Raw genomic sequence first — 23,097 nt, 5'->3', positions numbered from 1 at the left:
AAGGGAATCTCTCTTGAGGAGCCCAGGCTAGGGCTCCTTTCCCACCGTCATGCTGCCTCTCTGGTGGCTATAAGTGCCCCGTTTGTGAATTGATCTGGAAGAAACTACCATCTTTTTTGAGGAATAAGTTAAAGGCCCAAATGTTGGAAATTCAGCTTCCAGAAAGTACATAGAAAAGACATTATACAGAGCCCAAGAGGTCCCATGGACATTCTTCAAAGTACGTTCCACAGTTGGAAAGTGCCAGGGTAAAGAAGTTGAAATGGGTTTCATCATTGCAAGACTTCTCAGGGCCTTCAATTTACAAATGTGCATAGGGAATCTCCAGAAGGAAACAGTTCAACAGCACCTATTTGCCCTTTTATGTGGAATGTTTCCCAGAACTAGCTTTTCTTGGGGAAACGCTAGGTGGGCACAGTTGCCTAAAGCTCTGGCCTGCTCTCTATCCCTCTTATCTTGCTTTATTTGTCTTAGTAGCACTTTTCACTTAGATATTTATTGTCTGTCTCTTTCTCACCAAAATATAAGCCCCTGGAGGACACGGAATTTGACTTCACTGCTGTATCCCAAGCATCTCCAAGAGGGCCTAGACCTTAATCAATATTTGTCAAAGGAATTAATGGGTGGTCTCTTAAAATATAAGTAACCATGACTGCTTATCTAGTGGGATTCCTCCCACTCATGGTTGTAAGTCTCTCACCACCATGTTAGGCTGAATTTGGACGTCTGTATGCTGCAGGGAGTCTCACAGACTAAGTAGCCCTGGTGACACCTGGGTTAATGGCCAGGCTCCGGCACTAATGAACTCGGTGACCGTGCATAAGTCAGTTGACTTCTCTGGGTCCCATTTTCCTTATCAGTAAGATGAGTGGATTGGATCAGACAATCTCCAAACGTCCTTCTCAGTTATTGTATGACAAATGGCTAAATTAAAATATCTGACATAATTGAGGATTTTTCTATTTCTCCTTGGAGTTCTATCAGTTTTTGCTTTATCTTGGTTGAAGCTCTATTATCAGGCCCATAAATATTTAAGATTGTTATAACCTTCTGATGAATGAACCATTTTATCATTCTGAACTAACCTCCTTTGTCCTAGTAATATTCCCTGCCCTGAAATCTACTTTGTCTGATACTAATATATCTTCCCCAGCTTTTTAAAAAATTAGTGTTACCGTAGTACATCCTTTTCCATCATTCTACTTTGAACCTAGTTGTGTCTTTCTAAAGTGGGTTTCTTGTAGGCAGCCTATCATTGCCCCTTTCTTTTTTCCCACCCAATCTCTCAATCTCTGCCTTCAAATTGAAGCATTTAGACTGTTTAAATTTAATGTGGTTATTGATATGATTAGTTTTTTTTTTTTTTTAAATAAGCTCTATGCTCAGTGTGGGGCTGGAACCATGACCCATGAGTTACCCATGATCATGAGTTACATGCTCTACTGACTGAGCCACCCAGGTGCCCCTATATGGTTAGGTTTAAATTGACCATCTTGTTGTTTGTTTTCTGTTTGCTCTGTTTATTCTTTTTCCTCCTTTTCCTTTTTTCTGCCTACTTCTGAACTTATTGCTTTTTTTGTAATACCTTTTCTGAGATGTAATTCATATACTGTATACTTCACTCATTTAAAGCGTACAACTCAGGGGTGCCTGGGTGGCTCAGTCAGTTAAGCATCCGACTCTTGCTTTCGGCTCAGATCATGATCTTGCAGTTTGTGGGATTGAGCCCCGTGTCTGCTCTGATGTCAGCACAGAGCCTGCTTGGGATTCTCTCTCTCCCTCTCTATCCCTCCCCACTTCTCTCTCTGTCTCAATAAACAAACAAACATTAAAAAAAAAAAGAAGTGCTCCTTCTTCTTCAAGCAAGAAAAAGTCGTGTACAATTCAATTACTTCTAGTGTATACACAAAATTGTGTAACAGTTACAGAACATTTTGATCACCCGAAAAGAAACCTCACACCTTTTAGTATCACCCCCAAATCCTCCCACTCCTACCCCTTCTCCAGCCCTAGATAATCTCTAAGCTACTTTCTGCCTCTATAGATTTGCCAATTCTGGACATTTCACGTAAGTGGAGTTATAGAGTATGGGTCTTTGGTGACTGGCTTCTTTCACTTAGCGTAGTGTTTTCAAGATCCGTCCATGTTGAGGCCTGTGTCAGTACTTAATGCCTTTTCATGGATGAGTTCCACTGTATGGACACACCACATTTCTCGATCCATTCTTCATTTGACGGACATTTGGGTTGTTTCTAGCTTTTGGTTATTATGAATAATGTCGCTGTCAACATTCATGGCTTTGTGCAGATGCATGTTTCATTTCTCCTGAGTATAAACCTAGGCACAGAATTGCTAGATCCTATGGTAACGCCACGTTTAATGTTCCAAGTCCTGCCAGACGGTCCCAAAGTGGCTGCCCCATTTTACATTTCTGCTAGCAGTGCATCAGGGTTTTTAATCCTCCATGTTCTCTCCAGTGTGCATTAGTATTTGCCTTTTTGCCTATAACCATCCTGGTGGGTGTCAAGGATTTATCTCACTGTGGCTTTTTGCATTTCCCTGATGACTGATGATGTTGAGTATCTTTTCATGTGCTCCCTGGCCACTCGTACATCTTCTTTGGTGAGCTGATTGCCGTCTGTGATTTCATTTTACTTCCTCTGTGGCTTACTTGCTATAAATCTTTGTCTTGTTATTTTAGTGGTTATTTTAGGGTTTATAGGATACATCCTTATGACTACCTTCATGTGATATCACATCACTTCATGTACGTTCAAGAACCTTACAAAAGTACATTTTCATTCCCCCACTCCTGGCTTCTGGACTATTGTTGTCACATCTCTGGTTAAATTACAAGCTCTCTTCTCTGTAGTATACTGGTGCTCTGTTGCCTTAAGGGAATAAGACGTGTCATGGGAAGCTAGAAGAGGGAATGTAAATGGTTAGTTTTTTTAGCATTTTTCACTGTTCCTGGAGGGCAGGCCTGGTCCAGTCATGAGGATCGCCAGAGAGAACATCAAGAGGGGCCTGGACTCAAATGCAGGAAAGAGAAGAGGAGAGCTCAGCCTGGTAGAAATCCTGAGGAATCTGGGAGGCACCTTCAACACATTGCTGGTTCTCCTAGTGGTCTTCCTGGCTACATTCCTCGGCTTCCAACCCTTGGGCTCATGACTAATACATCTGTCAGTTGCAGTGACTGCATGTGAGTCGGGTGGGGCAACAGAGAGTCATGGGCTTGGTGACAGAGAGAGCTGGGCTCGAGTACCAGCTCTACCCTCATAGATATATCCAGGGACAAGAAACTAAACTCTCGTGAGCCTCGGTTTCTTCACCTATAAAAATGGGGAAAGAAGTTCTTACCTCATAAGGTTGTTAAAAGGATTAAATGACGTGACGTAGGTAAAAGTGGTCAGCATGTGACATTACAAGCACTCCATTAACATTTCTATCCCTTCTGTATGCCTCATTATCTCTTAACCAGTTATAGTTTACATTTTTTATGTTTCTCAAGCATTCATAATTCGTTGAGGTTGAGAGTCCCTTTTCCTTCCCATAAACTGAAAATTCTAGCGCGTTCAAATATTTTTATAGGACTGCCACAAACTTCCTACTTTTCAGTGTACAATTGCCATGTATTGGGCTGGCTCAATGCCAAGGATGTGCTATGCACCCTGCATGTCTCATTTCCATAGCTAACTATCAACCCCACAGGATGGGCAGAGTTTCTCAACCCTGTAACTATTAACATTGGGGGCCAGATTATTCTTTGTTGTGTGGGCTGCCTTGCGCATTGCAGGATACTCAGCAGCATCCCTGGCCTCTACCCTCTAGATATCAGTAGCACCGCCTCTGTTGTGATAATCAAAAATATCTGCAGACATTACCACACATCTTCTGGGGGACAAAAATCTCCCTCAGTTGAGGGCCACTGGGAAGGAATTGACATCCTTACCATTATCTATCTATGAGGAAGCCACAGTTCATAGTGGCCAAGAGCTTTGTTCAGAGTCACATAGCTACCAAGTAGTGGAGGTAGGATTCAAATGCTGCTCCAAAGCCCTGCATTATGGTGACTTGAGAATGTATTCTAATCTGTAAAGATAGCCTCAAATACCTTTGCCATACCTGGCCCTCACTCTATCTTCTGTAAAGAGGCCTGAACTCTAGACTCTCTTCTCTGAAAACCAAGAATAGGCCCCAAAACAAGGGATTAGACCGTCATTGTTTACAGAAAGGGCCCAGAGGGCCACATGCAACCTATTGCATGCAGCTGGCATCCAAACATGCTTTTCCTGGACATAAGGGGTGTTATGGTTTAAATCATGTCTCCTGAAGATATGCTGAAGTCCTAACCCCTGGTAACTTTGAATGTCATCTTATTTGGAAACAAGGTCATTGCTGATGTCATCAAGTTCAGATGAAGTCATTAGCGTGGACTGCTAATCCCATAGATCTGATGTCCTTGTGCGAAGAGGAAAATCTGGGCAAAGAGGGAAGAGGGCCACGTGAAGACAGAGGCAGAGATCTAAGTTATGCTGCCACAAGCCAAGAAAGCTGGAAGAGACAAGGAAGAAGCCTCCCCTGGAGGCTTTGTAGGAACACAGCCCTGTGACACCTTGATTTTAGACTTCCCTCCAGGTCAGTGAGGCAACATATTTCTATTGTTTCATGTCAACCAATTTATGAGACATTTGACCCTTGCGCAACATGGGTTTGAACTGCATGGGTCCACTTAGAAGTGGATTTTTTTTTCCAACAAATACAGTACAGTACTGTATTTTCCTTTCCTTATGATTTTCTTAACATATTTTCCTCTAGCTTACCTTACTGTTAGAATATGGTATTATAATACAATAAAACCTTGGACTTCGAGTAACTTGTTCTGTTAGTGTTCCGCAAGACAAGCAAACATTTAACTTGATTAACTTGATAAACGAGTGATGTCTTGCAATAGGAGTAGTACATGACTCCAAATGTCACATGATCACAACTGATTCAATAGTTCATGAAACTCGCTTTGATATACAAGTGCTTTGGATTACAAGCATGCTTCCAGAATGGATTATGCTTGCAAATCAAGGTTCTACTGACACATAGCACACAAAATATGTATTAATCAACTATTTATATAATCAGTAAGTCTTCTGATCAACAGTAGACTATTCGTGATTGAGTTTTGGGGCAATCAAAAGTTATAATGGGTTTTCAACTACATGGTTTTCAACTAACCCCTGCAATGCCCAAGTCAAGTGTACTTGGTTGCAACACTCCCAAGAGATCACTCCTCAGGTCCTCTGGCAGCCCTGAGCACTCCATATTTTGATTTGACAATTCTTCTTGATCCCCACTCAGTTATGACACCTGGCCATTAGTCAAAGTCATGAAAGATATTTAACTTCCCTACAATAAACCCACAAGTTAGTTTGTGCCTCCCAGGAATCACATGGCCAAGACAATGATCTGGTAGTGAAATGACAACATAGGGACCTTCCTAGATAGCAGCTGCCCGTCCAGATGCCTTCATATGTTGTGTCAGCCACCACGGCATTGTATGTCAGTGCCTTATCTTTCTTGGTAATAGGAGGGACCGTGTGGTTCCAAGATAAGGAGGAGAAACTTCGTACAACCTGACTGAATGGCCTTGGTTACCTGCAGGTCACAAAGAAACACACAGAGGGAAATGAACCTCAGACAACTATGAGTACAATATAGACAGGAAATGATCAAAGGTAACTAAGAGCATTTAAAATATGAAATCCAAAGCAATGTATCCTGGGCGAGTAAACAAGTAGCAGCAAACAAACTCATATGAAATCCGAGATTCTTTGAGGCTCAGTCAGCCCTTAGAGGTCATGTGCATCCCAAATAGGCCTTTCATCTTTCCCAGCCCAAGCCCTGTGGGACATTCCACATTTAAAGGGCCACATGGACGAGCAGAATTTGGAAAGCGTTCTGTACTTTCATCTCTCCCTGGAAAGTTCATAAAACCCGTTAGCATATTAAAGACAGAGAAATTCTGCTGGAAAGACACCCATTCGACTCCTTTTGGGGGAGGCAGTGAGTAGAACACTCTTTGGACTACTGATGTATGCGCATTCATTTTATAGAATTTGAGGCTGAGGCCAAGAGAAATGAGGTGCTTTTTCAAAGGTCACACAGACAGAAAGTGACCTTGCATAGTCTTCAGATTCCAAATCTGGTGCTTTTTCTATGTTTTCATGTGCTCATTAATGAGTTTATTAATAAACATTTGAATGCTACCATGTGGTAAGGCAGGAATATAAAAATAAATAAGGTAGGTCTCGCCTTGCATGTAATTTACTATTTCTGGAGTGAGTGAGCAGCAGAAAAACAAATAAAGGAAAGATTGTGGGGACAGGGAGGGGAGGGACAGAATGGTTGACTTGGGGATGAATACAGAACCTGTCAGGCCAGAGGTTTCCCATCAGGTTACTGTTGTTCTCGTGAAGCCCCATCATTGAGACCTGCCTTCACTGCCACCCACAGCCTCTGCTGAGGAGAGGCCGGTGGCCAGAGCCCAGGGGGCTCCCGCTACCCTGGCCAAGCTGACTGGGGGAGAGGGACCACCCCACAAGCCTGTCAGACACTGACAATGTGCTTGCTTCCCCCAAATGGGATGACCGACTGGATCCTCTCAAAACTGGAACAGGGGGCTACGGAGAAGATGCAGTGATCAGGAAAGCTGAAAAGGAAAGAACATCCGAGAGACAGCGTGAGGGTCACAGGCAGAGCAGGGGAGTAAGGAGGCAAGCAGCAGGCAAGAGCCGAAGTTGTGAGGCAGCAGGGATAGAGCGCAGTGGAGAAGGGATGGACAGCAGGCAGTGGCCTGTACTGGTGGCTGGGGATGGGGTGGCCCCGTCACAGCTCCGGGAGCTGCACTTCCAGGAGGCCTGCCCCACCCTACCTGAACTAGCCAGAGAGGGGCTCTGGTCTTGGTTGGTAAAAGTGCCTAACTCCTATTTTTCAATCATGGTAAAATACATACAACAAACATTATAAATACATATAACATTTTAACCATTTAAAGGCATAGTTCAGTGACATTAAGTACATTCACACTGTTGTGCAGCCATCACCACCATCCATCTCCAGTACTCTTTCGTCTTGCAAAATTGAACCCCTGTGCCCAGGAAACACTAACCCCCCATTTTCCCCTTTCCCCGACCCCTGGCAACCACCACTCTACTTTCTGTCTCTATCAATGTGACTGCTCTAAGAATCTCATGCAAGAGGACTCATACAGTATTTGACCTTTTGTGACTGGCTTATTTCATTAGCCATCATCAATGTTGTACCATGTGTCAGAACTTCCTTTTCAGGGCTGAATAATAGTCCATCATATGCATATATCACATTTTGTGTATCTGTTCATCTGTTGAGTGGAAATTTGGGCTTTTTGGCTACTTGAGTAATTCTGCTATGAACATAGGTATGGAAATATCTCTGAGACCCTGTTTTCGATTCTTTTGGGTGTTAAGACACCTGGCAGGGGTACAGGAAGAAATCTGGCTACCCAGGGCACAGGTGGTACATAGTCAACTGAGGTCCAAGAAGGGGAGGTGAGGGGTGCCTGGGTGGCTCAGTCGGTTAAGCGTCCAACTTTGATTCAGGTCATGATCGCGCGGTTCCTGAGTTTAAGCCCCACGTCAGGCTCTGTAGTGACAGCCAGGAGCCTGGAGCCTGCTTTGGATTCTGTGTCTCCCTCTCTCTCTGCCCCTCCCCCACTCACGCTCTGTCTCTGTCTCTCAAAAATAAATAAACGTTAAAAAAAATTAAAAATAAATAAAAATTTTTAAAAAAGAAGGGGAGGTGACGAGGAGCCCTTCTTTGGGGCTTTATCATAGCACATAGCTTTGGGTTTGCTACCCTCCCAGCCCACACCACAGGGAGCCTCTCTCCAGGCAGAGACAGAAGATCAGCACAGTCTCAGCAAACTGAGGCACAGTTTTCAGTCACTTTCCTTTTTCTCTCTCTTCTCCATGCTTTTCAAACAGGCTTTCCAGAACGTCAGCTCCATGAAGGCAATGATCGCCCCATTCTGTTTACTCACGCATTCTAACACCTCCTGAGTGCCTGACACGAAAGGCACGCTTTAATCAAGTGACATTTGAGAAGTCATTAACACTTCAAAGTGAGTTAAATTGCTGTGTTCCTTTTTTCTGTCCTCCCCCATAAACTTCCACCTCCCCGAGTTTTGCTTTGTTTTTATCAAGCAAAGTCTAGAGTTTGCATTAGGGTTCACTGTTGTTATTATATGGGTTTGGACAAAGGCATGCATCCACACATTATAGTGTCTTACCCAGTGGTGCCCACCACAATCACCTGAGGAGGGTTCTGAAAAATTTTTCAGGTTTGAGTTCCACCTTGGAGATTCCTGTCCAAAGTGAGACCCAGGAATCTGTACCTTTAAAAAGCCTCAATGATTGTGATGGGCAACTCCATCTGGAACCATGACGTGAAAGATAGAATTTCAGACACTGTGAGAAATGGGAGGCTGGTCCCATCATGACACCTGGAGGGTGCTGCCTGCTTGGCCTTCCCACCTGTCCTGTCCCATGGCTCCATCTGAAGGCCAGATGAGACCAGACCTTTATAATTCTCTGCTAATGGGACATCTCCACCTGGCACCTCAAATGTCACTTCTCCCAAGCTAAACCCATAATGATCTTAATCCCACCTGGAAACCAACTCTACTTCTGACCTTTTGACTTTGGAAGATGGCAAATCCAACCTGCCACCCTTTCAGGACAAGACTCTTGAAGTCAACCTTAACTTCTTTTAGGATACATCTCATGTATCAGCAATGCCTGGTGGCTTGACCTTTAAAATAAATCCAGGGTCTGACCACTTTCACCCCCTCCACTTCCACTGCTATAGCAGGTCTCCTGGCTTCTGCCCTTGCCCCCTTCCTGTCTTTTCTCAACTGTAAGCCAGAGTTGGCCTATAAGAATGAAGTCATATCATGTCTTCCTCAGCTTATAACCCTCCACTGGCTCCCATCTCACTCAGAGGAAAAGCTGAAGTCCTTACAATGGCTTATAAGGTCCCTCACAATCCTTGTGGCCCCCATTTCACACGCAGCTCTCTCATATCACCTGCTTTTTGCCTCCCTGGCCCTTCTAGGCACATGGGCCCCTTGCAGTTCCTGGAATAGGCAGGTATACTCTATCCCAGGGCCTTTGCATTTCTGCTCACTTCTCCTGGAATGCTCTCCCTCCAGAAAGCCACCAGCCTGACTTCCCCACACCCTGCAGATTTTCACAGGACACCCTGTCTAAAATTTCAAATTTCCTGCTCCCTTGCCAGCACTGCTATCTTTATTTTTCTCCTGAGGACTTAGCTCTGGTTATACTACCTGCTGACTTGCTTCTTTTTGTTTCTGTCTGGCTCCTCCCACCAGATGCTAGAGCCACAAGGCAGGGTTATTGGACTTCTCTGTCCCTGCAGTGACTGGGAGCCTAAAACAGAGCCTGGTACACAGTGGCTCTCATCCTTCGATGGCCCTCCTTTCCTCTCAGCCACTGGCTCACGTCCTCCCATGTACTGAGGTATCCCCTTTTTTACCCTCTCGTATCTACTGTACTTAGTCTCCACTCCTGGGGGGGGGGGTCTCTTCCCTTCTGGAGAGCCTTTACAGCTGCCAAAATCTTCTTTCTAAGGGGTAGATCTGCATCAATCCTTCAGTGACACCCTTTAACTTTCAGGACACTGTTCAAACTCCCTGCTTCAAACACAAGGTGCCTGCCAACGGGCTCAGGCTGCTTCTGCAGTCAAATCTCTAACGCCTGCCCACCTCATGCATCTTCAACTCTGTAGGCTTTTTTCTCTCCTGCCTTTGCACATGCCATCCCTTCTCCCTGGCACGCCATCCTCACACCCTGAGTCCTTCCCTACCTACGCTACACCCATCGAGCCCTGAGTTAGCCTTCACATTCCAGCTAATGGAACCACCTACAGAAAGCCTTCTAAGAACCCCAGTCATTCTAGAGCCCCTTCTGCCACCCCCTTAGCTCCCTGGGTGTACTGAGCAGCACCGCCCTGTACCCTGGCCGGTTAACTGTCTCCACTATTAGTCCAAGTTCTCCACCTGCCTAGTCCTCATACTGGCCTGACACTGAACAGGAGCTCTGTATACGTTTCCTGGTTAAAGAAGTCTCCAGAAATGCGAAAAAGTGGTTCAAATCCGTAAAAGTGGTTCAAATGTCTACGACACTTTTGCCATCTATTTGAACTCATTAGTCAATAGTTTCAAGAATGTTCTAGAATACATCATTGCAGGTGTGCCTAAACACTGAGACAGAGGAGATAACTGGCCTTTCAGGGATACCTGTACAGCTCAGACTGGACTGGCTAAACAGTCTCCCCATAGTTTACCATTCCTCTGTGTGTGTGTGTGTGTGTGTGTGTGTGTGTGTATACACTTGCATATAAATATGTTATATACACATGTAATCTAGGTAACTGAAGATCCTGGAAATATTCTCTGGTGCATGGCTGTCAGGCTACCCTGTAAAGCCTCCCACATCTGGATGAACCTCCTGCACTCAGGCAGGTCATCAGGCAGGTCAAGGATAGACCATCGGAACTAATACTCACTTTCAGGGAGGGGGGATGGACTAAATGGGTAAGGGGCATTAAGGAATCTACTCTTTTTTTTAAATTTTTTTAATCTTTATTTATTTTTGAGAGAGTGAGAGAGAGACAGAGTGAAAGCAGGGGAGCAACAGAGAGAGAAGGAGACACAGAATCTGAAGCAGGCTCCAGGCTCCCAGCTGTCAGCACAGAGCCCAACGCAGGGCTCGAACCCAGGAAGCGTGAGATCATGACCTGATCCGAAGTCAGACGTTTAACCGACTGAGCCACCCAGGTGCCCCAAGGAATCTACTCTTGAAATTACTGTTGTACTATATGCTAACTAGCTTGGATATAAATTAAAAAATAAATAAATTTTTTTTAAAAAATTAATACTCACTTGTTCCCTAAGTCTCTAGAGCTTGAGTCTTTACTAAGATGTTTGTTTCTAATTATAGGACCTTGTTATAAAATGCTTTCATGTTAATTTTAATCCACTTTATTCTGTAATCATAGAAGACCCCTGATGAATATTTTTGTGAAAATATTCTGATATGTTGAAGACAGTAATTACATCTATCGCATTAGCTAATTTTAAACTTTGCAAATCATCTGTTTGATTTAAGGTAATGATTTAATTTAACGTCTATGAGCATGTAGTTCGTTCATTCATTTAGAGGCTCTGCTGGTCATTCAACAAATGCTCACTGGGTGTATGCTAGCGGAAGTCCAAGCTGACAAATAAATGAAATATTTAGATAATGATAAGTGCTGTAAGAAAAATAAAATGTGCCAATGTGACAGAGTGCTGGAATGAGGGCATTACTGCAAATCACATGTACGGGAGCACGTCTCTGCAGAGGCGACATTTGAAATGAAACCTGATGAGAGGAGACAGGCCCACAGCAGGGATTGAAGGGGAGGAGGGGAGGGCAAAGCACTGGGGCCACTGGTTGGGACGTGGTCCTTGCCAACCTGGTAGAAGCCTAATCGTCCACTCTGTCCCCCTCCTCTTGCAGCCTTGCCAGGCGCCCCTCCACTCCCCAGCCCTCTGCACTGTGGTCATTTGTTTGAGCAGTTGGACACGGGCCGGGTCCAGATGTGGCTCACGCTTTCACCCTTGTATCTATTCACAGTATTTGACAAATAGGTGGAGTTCAATAAATGCTTGTGGCATTGTCAAATAACAATGACTTGACCACAAAGCAGATTGTGGCCCATCATATGATAGAGTAGAGGCTTACAGTGCTTGTCGGAGAAAAGAATTCCCAGAACCAGACAAAATGTCTTTTAATTTTTGGATTATCTATCAGTGATTCTCAGTGGGGAAAAAAACATACACAGTAACTCTCAGGAAGGATTTAGATCATAGGGGAGATCATGGGAGTGATAGGAAACATGGCTGAAAATGGAATTTCAGGACTTTGATGTTAATTTAATCCGTCTTAGTTCCAGAAGCCATTACTACCCACAGCTCTGTGTGCTGGGCAAAGTGAGGCTCCAGAACCTTCCACCCTCGTAAGTGTGGCCAAAGCCCATAATGCTCATGCGGCAGGTGAGATGGAACTGCCAGGTGTATGACTCAGCCCACAGGGGAACCCCGTGCGTCTGCAGGTACAATCAATGTCCAAGGAGCAGGCACACCCCCAAAGGAGTCTGTGAACACTGCCCAGTTGTGCACTTTGCCTCTGATGACCCAAGTACCTAAAGAAAATACTGCAGATACAATACAATAACTTCTGATCCAGAATCCCGCAAACTGGCTCATCTAGGCAGTTACTTTTACGTCAACAGCAGTACCCTTGTGGTATTTCTAGAAGGTTGAGCTCCAGAGGTGTGACTCAGACACGCTATCCAAAACCTTTGGTTAACAGTAATAATAGGTAGCACTTATCAAGTGCTGCCTATGTGGCAGATAGTGAGCCGAGTGCCTTATCTTGGTTAATACTCCCAGCACACTTACGAGGTCAGTATTATTATTAACCTCACTTTATAGAACAGGCAAATGGAAGCGAGAAGTGAAAAAAAACTGGCCAAGGTCTCTCAGTGAGCGGGGGCATTTGTCCTCTGGCCAAGAAGCTGATATCTCCACGGCAAGCATCCATCCTGTTATCAGGATCTGTACTATTCCGATCCTATTTGCAAAAGTGAAGCAACAACGGCCTGTACCTGTACAGCAATCGTATTAACCCGTAGTGCTCACTGCTGAGATTGAGGCACTGGTTTGAATCCTACTGTCGGAGGTTCCAGCTCTTGTGCTCAAGAAATAAAATCAACCAGGTATACACTGGGCACCTGCTGTGATAACAGCAACAGCTAACACTTACTGAGCACCTGCTACGTGGCAGAAATGGGATTCAAATCCAGGCAGTCCTATACTTTTAAATAAATTACCAAATACATACTTAAGAAAAAATTTTAGTTTTGATTTTAAATATTGGTAGCTATAACCCAGGAAATCTCTTTAGAGTCTTCAATACCTTCCAATGGTATTAAAGAGCCCTGGGACCAGAAGGCTTGAGAAGCACTGCAGTAGGCAGTCTCGTCTTCCCGATGTGGTGGGGTCCTGTCCCCATCCGCAGCCCAGTGGCCTTCCTGCCACAGATCGCACGAAGACAAGAGCTTACCAGCCGCACTGGTACCTCTGCCAGACCTTCCCTCACCCCCATGCTAGGTCGGGCATCCTCAGGACCAGTGCCTTCTGGGGCACCCCGTCTCCACGAGGCTCGCGAGAGGCTCGGCGGAGGGCCGAGGATATCCTTTTCCATCAGGGGTGAGCTCTACGCTCTGTTCTCATCAAAACCTTCCCTCACGGTGTCTGTGCCTCTGAACATCATGGCAAAGCCTCATATTTATGAATCTTCCTCCAATGGTGAGGCCAAGATCTCTTTTCAAGAGCTCTCTGTGGAAGGCAGTAAGTGAAACTTAGCAAGTTCACAGGCACTGGAGATTTTCAAACAGAGGCAGGACAAGGCCTTGTGAGGGGGGTGGTTCTGGAGGGGATTTGGTGATAGGGAGGATGCCCACATTCTCTGAGATCCCTCCTATATGAAAGCTCTGACTGCTCACAAAAGCAAGAGTCATTACTGTTGGTAAAACCAGCCAGCTGCTTTTAGACACAGTGAAATCTGGGAAGTGGTCTTCGTGAAGGGGGTCGCAGTAAGCCTGAATCCTGAAGCTTCTGCAGGCTGCAGCCTTGTCTGTGGGGACTCTGCAGAAACCTATGGCCCACAGCACCGGAAGTTAAGCCTCAGCTTTTATTAATCAGGCAGGTGAAGGGTGCATGAAACTCTGAGACAGGAGTACATGGATAAGGCCGGGTTCTCTGCATGGCTGTGCCCTACTCTTGCCATGCCGGGCTTCCCTCTCTTTGCCCTAACTCCACATGATCATTAACAAGGCCCTGTGCTAACATCATATTGGGAGCAAACACCCTATATTTTTTACCTATATTAGGTCGTCAAGAAGTTTGTGATGAGCAAGTGGGGGCTCAGTTGTGCCGAGCGACTAACTCAGTGGCAGAGCAAGTTTTTAGCAGAGCCTAAATTTGAACCATGCTCTCCTGGCTCATGAAACTCTTTCCAAGACATCACAGCCAGCTCTGACACCTGCGGAGGCAGGGAAGGCACAGGCCCCATGGACCACTGAGCAGCTCCCACTGAGGAAATGGGTGCTCTCTTGCCCTTGACCCAGACAGGAAATCTCCTAGATAGATGCCCCAGGTCTCAGACTCTGGGAACCCCATTGTGAGCCAGCAACCCCTGACCCCAGACACTGTGACATCATTGGAAAGCCAGTGCCTGGACCAGAGGAACCAACAAGGGGCATCCAGAGACCAGCAGGCAGGCAAAGAAAAGGCAGAGAAGAAAGAAGCTCATTTACTGAACTCTGTGTTGACAGGCACTGTACTAGAGAGTGTAATTTTCAAGTTAACTTTGTATTCAGGTAAAACGTACATTTAGGGAGCCTGGGTGGCTCAGTCGGTTGAGCGTCTGACTCCGGCTCAGGTCATGGTCTCATGGTCCGTGAGTTCGAGCCCCGTGTCGGGCTCTGTGCTGACAGCTCGGAGCCTGGAGCCTGTTTCAGATTCTGTGTCTCCCTCTCTCTCTCTGCCCCTCCCCTGCTCATGCTCTGTCTCTCCCTGTCTCAAAGATAAATAAAAACATTTAAAAACATTTAAAAATGTACATGCAGATCATATGCATAGCTTGATGAATTTTCACTGAGACAATAGACCCCTGTCACCAGCACTGAGATCAAGAAACAGTAAATTACAGGAGTGCTTGGGTGGCTCAGTCAGTTAAGCGTCTGACTTCGGCTCAGGTCATGATCTCACAGCTTGTGGGTTCGAGCCCCGCATCGGGGCCTGTGCTGACGGTTCAGAGCCTGTACCCTGCTTTGGGTTCTGTGTCTCCCTCTCTCTCTGCCCCTCCCCTGCTCACACTGTCTGTCTCTCAAACATAAATAAACATTAAAAGTAAATTAAAAAAAAAAGAAGCAGTATATTACCAGCACCCCCAGAAGTCTCCCTTGTGCCCCTTTCTAGGCACTGTCCCCAAAGGTGACCACTGCTCTGACCTCCATTAGCATGGATTGGCTTGGAGGGTTTTGAAGTTTATGTAAATGAACATACCGTGTATAACTGTTGGTATCGGGCTTCTCTCTCCCTCAACACTGGTGGTGACATCCACCCTAACTGTAGGTAGTTTGTTCATTCTTATTGCTGTCTAGTACTTCCCTGGATGACTATCCCATAATTTATTTACCATTATCTGCCAGGGGACACTTGGGTGGCTTCCAGGGTGCGGCTATTGTGTCAGTGCTGTGAACATGTGGACCTTCTTGGAACGTCTTTTGGCAGCTATATGCACTCATTTCTCTTGGGTATGTGACTAGAGGTGGGACTGCTGGGTCCTGTGACATGCATGTTTCACTTTGCGAGAAACCACACATCATTTCCCCACACGTACGTACCGATTCCTACTCCTCCCTGCAGCGTATGGGTTTTCTGCTTTCTCCTCATCCTTGCCAATACTTGGCCCATTTGCACCAGGCACTTAGGATGTATCGTTTGGAGGCAGTCTGGGTGGTGGTTCAGGGTGTGGACTCTGGAGCCACAGGCCTGGGTTCTTATCCTGGCTCCACCCTTTTACTAGCTGTGTGACCTAGGCCCACTTCCCTAACCACTCTGTGCCTCAGCTTCTCATTTGTTTAATGGGAATAATAGCAAGAGTCCCATCCTCTTGGGGTTGTTGTACGTTTATCATGGTGCCTATTGCACCTAACGTTGGTTCCCATGGTTACGCCAAGTAGACACCAAGAGGCTTTCACAGTGGTCTTTAGGGGGTCCCTGGAAGGCCCCTACCACTCAGCCTCCGTCGTTGCCCATAGCCAGGGTCCCCATGTGGCACTGTGTCTGTGCTCCATGCCCAGGGAGGAAGATTCCCACACCTGAGGAGTGAAAAAGAACAGGGAGCAGGGGGTGGCGCAGGGGAGTGGGAGGTAAGAAGGGTAGGGGGTGCAAAGTGGATAGGTCTCCCTCATCAAAGTGTTTCCCAAAGAAGAAAGGGCCAAAGGAGATTCCATGGCTTGTACTGACAGTTACCTTTTGGCTTCTCTGCTTATAATTTTTCTAGCTCCTTCCCCATACACAGTTAATCGCTCTGGAAGAGCTAGTGGTTATTTAGAGAACAGGACGAGGGAGAAATGTCTAAAATATTCAGAACAATGTGGAGAAATTGAATTGCAACGATAACTGGTCTGATGGGCTACACTGTTTAATAAACGAAAGTCTAATCAATATTTCTTTTTATCTTTAAGAAATGTTTGTTTCCCACCCCCCCTCACCTTCAGTTTTGTCTTATAAGTTTTGCCAGAAGAGAAGTTCTCCCATTTTTATACCATACTGCTGTGAATCATGCTACATTAAAAATGAACGTTTGTACTCATGGCAACTGACAGTGCTGGGAAACAGAAACACAATCCTCTATCAAAACTGCATGAGACTAATGGCATCCCTCAAGAAAGCTTTTTAAAGAAAACTGGTCCTGCCATTTGTTGGGGCCAAAATATACACAAAAGTTTCCCTTCTTGGAGTCACGACCAACTGAAATAGAAGTGGTTTCCGTTGGGAAGACATGGTGACAGGGGAATCACCAAGCTCCCAGAAGGGAGGACTGAATGAATCCTTTAGACCCTTGGGACTACCATTTCCGCATCTGTGACAAGGGAGAATTAGACCGAGTCTCAAACGATCACATCCAGCTGCACCATTTGGAGAGTCTAAGAGTAACTTGGCCATTGGAGAATACCTGCCTAACTTTCTCTCCTGATTTCCTTTCAACGTTCTCCTTCTTGGTCATTCCCCCTCCAGCATCAGAACCCCCAGCACTGCACCAGCTTCACCTCTTTGCTGTCTCACGATGGAGGGGTTGACTCCTAAAATGCTGAGTGACTCTGGCAGATTCCGGCAGCACGGTGACAGAAACCTCCACCCCATCCCAGCCCCAAATCCATCGCTGAAAAGCTGATAGCCTTCACTCTCTAGATTGCTTCTTTTCAATCCTAAAACTAAAATTTCCAGGAAGGAAAGAATTCTTTTCAAAAATTTAATAATAAAATAAAATCTAGTCCAGAGACCAATCTGAACATCTCATTTACAGGAGAGACACCCGACACTCAGGTGCATAACATGGTTTCCCCAAGGTCACACAGCTGTTAAAGACAGCACAGGGACTAAACCCCAGGTTTTCCTGTTCACACGGTGGTGTTTTGTTAACCAGAAAAGGGAAGGGAACAAACATTTCTGAGGAACCTTTATGTACCATGAATCTTGAATGACTTAGGAAGATTAATATCACTGACCCCATTTTACAGACCAGAAAACTGAGGCTTGGAATAACTTCCTCAAATTATTCTTGGTGGCAGGAGAATGTAAAACTTTCCTACTTCTAAAACATTGCTTTACTCTTTCTATGGTATCACATTTAATTCAAAGGAACAATTTTTCCCTGGAACTTTTCTTAGGAGGAAAACTTGAACTTTTTTTAAATAGATCTCAAACTAGCAGGTAAGATCTCAAGGGGGCTCGAGTGTAAGGTGAACCACTTAGTGTTGGACAAGACAAATAACTTGTTCTGGGGGCAGGAGGGTGGATCCAGAGAGCTGACGGAAAGCCACACATGGGCTACAGCATGACCCTTCCTGAGACCCTGCAAACTTCAAACCTTCTTCAACTCATGACATACTTGAGTGTGTGGAGATTTCCTGGAAAATGGTGAAGGATGGACAGAACTGAGGTAGGTCATGTGGGAAGGGGGCTAAGAAGAAAATCCCAGAGAAATCACAAGGAGGGCCCAGTTCCCACAAAGCCAGGGCATTAATTGGTTTCAGGTCAAATTTTCCAGGGAGTGGGGGTCGGTAGCAGGCAACTACCTGACATCTTCTGACTCCCATGGTCAGAAATGAAAACTGTCAGCTAAGCCAAATTCCACTTTAGATCTTGATTCTTGGTCAGGTTTTCTTGGGGGTCAAGGAAGATGGGAATTTGTCTCTTGCTTACTGGTTACAGCCTCATTGCAGAGGGTCTCACAGCCCCTTCCCCATGAACACGAACACACACACACACACACGTAGTGCATCAAGCACACCTGAGGGGAACGTCTACTGAATTTCCTTGTGAATGGCAGGATTTTTATAGGACGGCACATGTGTGTTAGCCTTAGATTTTGTTTAAAGCACCCACTTATAGCTGTGATTCAGGGAATATTTATCGCATGCAACCATGTGACATGCAGAAAATGAATATGTCCAGTGGCTGCTGAGGCAGGGAATGTAGTCTGGAGGGACGGGAGACCAGTGACGAATTGTAGTGTAATGACTACAGAGAAGGTTATGCTGGGCAGAGCAAAAGCACAGGGTGTGGGGGGTTAATTGTGCTTGAGGGCATCAGGAAAGATCCTGTAGGGGCCGAGATGGAAGCCAAGGATAAGGAGTCATTTATCAGGAGCAGCAGCAGAAGGCCAGGATATACCCAGGTGGAACAATTGAGACTTTGGTTTAAATATGGACATAATTTTGAGGCCAGAATCAACTAGAAAAACAGAAGGACCATCTGCCGGGGCCAGAGAAAGATAGAACTCGTTCTGGCAGGAGGCTGGCAGGAGGGCTTCTGCCTCCCACATCAACATCATTGTTATTAGTGTTGCCTTAACTTACCCTTACCATTAATGATCCACAGCCACCCACTCCCTAGGCAGCTTCCCAGAAACCCCAGATCTCTGATCTAATTTTATCCGGGAGAAATTTGGATTTCGAAGGAAATGCACAGAAGCCTTGCTTTGGAGGAGGCTGGTGGAAGTCAGGAACTCCAGGCCCCTGGCGAGCACACAAGGTAAAAGGAGGACGATTCATGTGGGCAAACCCACAAAAGGGCCCCATGTGTATGAATGACAGTATTTTATGCCACCATCCAGCAGCTGTATTTGCCCATCTCTGAGGAGAGTGACACAAGTCTCTGGAATGTGTCTCTTATTTCTGTCCTGCCTGGGTTTATAGCTATACAATGAGGTCTCTGCCTTCAGAGCAGAAAGGACAAATTAGTCTGGTTTATCTGGGCAGGAACACTGACTGTGTTTTCCTTGGGCTGGCAGTGGTTAGGCCATAAAAGGTTGTGTCCCAGGAAGCCACGCCGGGTGTCTGCAGTAATGTTCCCCAGTGTGTGTGTGTGTGTGTGTGTGTGTGTGTGTGTGCAGAGAGGTGTGTTCACAGCTGTACCAAGGGTGCGCAGGGGAAGGTTTGACCACGACGCTGTGACTCAGGCCCAAGGGTGGGTGGAAGAGGAGATGGGCCACATCAGTATGAAAATCAGCCCTCCCTCCTGGGCCAGCAAGATGCCAGCCTTCACCACTCCCTTCTGAGGCCAGGCTGTCCCTTCCCATCAGTGAAGCGTGTCCTTCAATGATGCCTAGAGATTTCTCCTCAGTGATCTACTGACATAACACAACTTGTGATCTACGACACAAATTGACCTACAGGTTCAATCCCAATCCAGTTGAATTGACTTATAGTTGAATCCCAATCCAGATCCCAGCAGAATTAAAATCTGCTCTGTGTAAGGCACAGATGACATTAAGTCAAGGCACAGACTGGGAGAAACTATATACAAAAGACGTATCTGATAAAAGACTGTGACCCAAAATATACAAAGAACTCCTAAAATCAGACAACACAAAAGCAAATGACCCAATTAAAAAATGGGCAAAAGACATGGCCACCAAAGAAGATATATTATACACATGGCAAATAAGCACACAAAAAGATGCTGAACATAATACTGTAATTAAAATGACCATGAGATACGACTACACATCTCTTAAAATGGCTAAAATCCAAACCACCAAATGCTGGTGAGGATGTGGAACATCATCAAATACCAGTGGGAATGCAAAATGGCACAGCCACTTTAGAAGACAGGTGGCAATTTCCTACAAAACTGTCTGGGTAGAAGCACTTTTACCGTATGATCAAGCAATCATGCTCCTTGGTACTTACTCAAAGGAGTTGACAACTCATGTCCACCCAAAAATCTGCACATGGGTGATTATGGCAACTTTATTCATGATTGTCAAAACTCAAAAGCAACCAAGATGTCCTTCAAGAGGTGAATGGTTGAATGAACATGGGTACATTTGGACAATGGAATATTATTTAGCACTAAAAAGAAATGAGCTCTCAAGCCATGAAAAGGCACGCATGACCCTTAAATATGTAATACTATGCGAAAGACACCAATCTGTGAAGGCTACATGTTGCATGACTCCAACTATGAAACATTCTGAAAAAAGCAAAACTGTGGTCCGTGAAAAGATCAGTGGTTGCCAAGGATGGGAGGATGGGGAAATGAATAGTCAGAGCACAGAGGACTTTTAGGGCAATGAAACTGCTCTGTACGATACTGTAATGATGAGTATGTGTCATTATACGTTTGTCAAAATCCCATAGAATATACAAGGGTGAACCCTGATGTAAACTATAGACTTTGGGTGATTATGATGTGCCGATGTTGGTTCGCCAATTGTAACACACCTACCATTTTGTTGTGGGATGATACTAGTCAGACAGCCTATGTGTGTGTTGGGCCAGGGGGTACACAGACATCTCTGTACCTTCCACTCAATTTTGCTGTGGACCTATAACTGCTCTTAAAAAATGTCTATAAAATACTCAAAGAAACAAAGTAGAAATCCCTAGTCTCTCAAACCACAGAGGCAACTACTATATAGACCCTAGAGACAGGAATCTGCTCAAAAGAAACTGGGCAGAACTATAAATAAGAAATAAAAATATGATGAAAACTGTCTTCCCCTCAGCTTTGTAGATGTTAAGAGTACAGCTTATTATGTCTTATGTAATGGAACAGTTTTATAGTGTTTGGAATTTAAAGAAAAGGGAATTAAATAGTTTAGATGTAGGCGCGCCTGGGTGGCTCAGTCAATTAAGCATCCTACTCCTTATTTCGGCTCAGGTCATGATCTCACAGTTCATGGGTTTGAGCCCCACGTCAAGCTCCATGTTGACAGTGTGTAGATTGCTTGGAATACTCTCTCTCTCTCTCTCTCTCTCTCTCTCTCTCCCTCCCTCCCCCCACTTCCCTCCCCCACTTGTGTTTGCGCACTCTCTCTCTTTCAAAATAAATAAACTTAAAATGATAGTTTAGGGGCGCCTGGGTGGCTCAGTTGGTTAAGCAACCAACTTCGGCTCAGGTCATGATCTCACAGTTTGTGGGTTCCAGCCCCGCATCAGGCTCTATGCTGACAGCTCAAAATCTGGAGCCTGCTTGGGATTCTGTGTCTCCTTCTCTCTCTGCCCCTCCCCTGCTCACACTTTGTCTCTCTAAAATAAATAAACACAAAAAATATATATAGTTTAGATGTAAACACTACAAGTTCTTCAAAAGCCAAAAGGTATTATAGCTCTTCAAGCCAGACATAAAAAGGCCACTGAGACATCCCACAGGTTTTCATTTCTAGTAAGGTAAATATTGATTGCTACGATCCACAAGAACAAAAAGTTCTTTGGGGTCCTCCCACTTTGCTTTAAGATTAGAGGTCTCTGGATTCTAAAAGGTGAGAAAACCACTGTGGAGTATTCCTAACTGTGAAAGGTCTATTTCTTGCTTTGACTCGTAAGGAGTCATTGTTGCTTAATTCCAAACATCTATTAAAGTCCCTGGCTGGGCCTAGCTGGGCCTTTAGCTCAGGAAGCTCACTTTGCTCACCTGAGGGACTTTCAACAAAGTTAACTTTTTTTCCTTCTTCAGTTTTTGTCTATAGAAGAAAACCATTTCTCTGTTCACAACACCTTTGACACCAAATGTGTGAGTTTTCTACAGCAAACAATTCTCCAGTTTTCTGTGGACACCAACTGGATGTCCTATAATTTAATTCAGTTCTGACTCAACCCAGAATTAGCACAGACCCCACAGATTAAGGGCTCAGTCCCATAAGACGGACTCCTGTCAGAGGCCAATTGCAAGTAGTAAATCTCCAGGTTACCCTCACTTATGTCTGACTTGGCTGTAAATTGGTGGTTCCCACAACCCCCTCCTCAAGGCTGATAATTTGCTATAATGGCTCACAGAACTCTGGGAAACAGTTTACTTGGTATTACTGGTTAATTAGAAAGAATACAAACTGACCAGACAGATGAAGAGCTACATATGGCACATATGGCAACATCGAAGAGTCCCAAGGTCAGGAGCTTCTGTTCCTGGTGGAGTTTTGGGGTGTGCCACCCTCCTGGCACCTGGGTGCAATCACCAACTCAGAAACTCTAACCCTTTGACTTAGGGTTCTTTATGGAGGTTCCATTATAGGCATGGTTGATTAAATCATTAGTCGTTAGTGCTTAATCCCCAGCCCCTTTTCTGTCCTTGGAAGTTGGGGCGGTGGGGGTGGAGGGAGGTGTAGCAAGCTAGAGAGTGACTGAAAGAAGTTCCAACCCATCAAATGGTTGGTTCCTCTGGCAACCTGCCCCCATTCTAAAGCTGGGAGAGGCTCTTAGATACCAGTCATCTAATTAACATAAACTCCTGTCTGGTTTTGAAGGGGCTTATTATGAATAACAAAAGGTGTTCCTTTCACCCCTACCACTCAGGGAAATAGCCAGCCTCTTAGAATCTCTCTGCTGGGAACTGGGGAGGAAGACAGAATATGTATTTCTTCTTATATCACAAAATCACAGTGTGTGTTGCTTGCCATTTTTTCTTCATCCTCCTCTACTTTCCCCCCATTTTCTCATTTTTGTCTTATTTTCTTCTCATTTTTCTTTTTCTTTTGAAATTTTTATTCTTCTCATTTTTTTAAAATTTTAGTTTAAAAGTTTTTTTCTTTCTTTACTCTGTTAGTCTTTTCCCAGTGTTGCTTTTTTGCTTTACTCTTTTATTATCACCTTTTGCTTTTTCTCATTTTTATTTTCTTTTGTTTTTCTCATTTTTAATTTTTT

Source organism: Panthera uncia, chromosome A2, assembly GCF_023721935.1.
Source record: "Panthera uncia isolate 11264 chromosome A2, Puncia_PCG_1.0, whole genome shotgun sequence".
Taxonomy (NCBI): Eukaryota; Metazoa; Chordata; class Mammalia; order Carnivora; family Felidae; genus Panthera; species Panthera uncia.
The sequence above is the reverse complement of the archived record's forward strand: the minus strand, read 5'-3'. Positions refer to the sequence as shown.